Source organism: Sinocyclocheilus anshuiensis, unplaced genomic scaffold (genome assembly GCF_001515605.1).
Source record: "Sinocyclocheilus anshuiensis isolate Anshui unplaced genomic scaffold, SAMN03320099.WGS_v1.1 scaffold10591, whole genome shotgun sequence".
Classification (NCBI taxonomy): domain Eukaryota; kingdom Metazoa; phylum Chordata; class Actinopteri; order Cypriniformes; family Cyprinidae; genus Sinocyclocheilus; species Sinocyclocheilus anshuiensis.
The window spans coordinates 10,337-11,576 of record NW_015559269.1 but is presented as its reverse complement, the minus strand read 5'-3'; positions in this window follow the sequence as shown (position 1 = coordinate 11,576).

Here is a 1,240-nt window from a genome sequence, read left to right as displayed (position 1 = left end):
AACAATTCTCAAAGGCAGACATAGTTGCAATTACAATATGTAACATTGAAGTTTTACATTAAATGTACAATCATGAAGGGCAACGAAGAACAAAAAAGGATTTAAAAAATAAATAAATAAATTAAAATAAAACAATCATGAAGGGCAATGAAGAACAAAAAATTATTTAAAATAATAATAATAATTAAATTAATTAATTAATTAAAATAAAAATAATAGTAAAAGCATTTATAGAAAAGTAAGTTCTTACAAGGGGTAGCAAGAAGTTATAGGGCACTTAGCTCACTGAAGAAACTGGCAACTGTAGTAGCTTTTTCATTTGAAAGGGCATCAAGAGAAGCAGCAAAAATTTTAAGTTCATTAGAAAAGTGAGGAAAGGATGGAGGGGTTTATTTAGCAACTTCAAAAAGGTTGTTAACCAAGTAATGTTGTGAACAATCTTTCTTAAGCACACCAAACTTAATTTGTTTGTATTCAGGAGGGTTTACACATGTAATTATACATGACATTTTACATCACAATTACATTTTACTGCACAATTGAGTCCAAAACAACTTTGAGTAATTACAATTAAAAAAAATATGTTCAGTGGTTTCAATATCAATACGACAAGAGTTTTCTCCAATATCAAATTTTGATTTGAGAAATTCTTTAGATGGGTATATGTCATTTGTTATTTTAAAATTAAGTTCTTTCACTTTAGGGAGACTTGGAAAGGTAAGATAATTAATTCTAATTTCCTTCACCTCTTTGGGGTTAAAATCTTTGAAAACATAATATCGTTTAATTCTATTTGGATGAAGTTTATCAATGAAGACACTTCTAATATATTTGTTACATTTATGATCTCTAATTGTAACGAATTAATCAACTGAAGGCGAGAATAGTGAGAACCCAAGTGCAGTTTATTTACAAGGTGATCCAAACATCCAAACAGTAATCCAAACTTGACTTGACATGAACAAACTTGATTTGACGAGGCACAAACAGACTAGACTCACCAACAGCAGGTTACAACTTCAATACACGACAAGGGCACAATGGGAACATGAAGCTACTTATAGGAAACAAGAGGGTCACATAACAAGAACAAACCAATGGGAAACAAGACACATGACTAAGACAACCAATCAGAACATGACACAATGAACGGGAACCAATGGCATGAATACATGAGGGCAAGGGAAGCATGACACAAACAGGGACCATGAAACAATTACAAAATAAAAGACATGGAAAA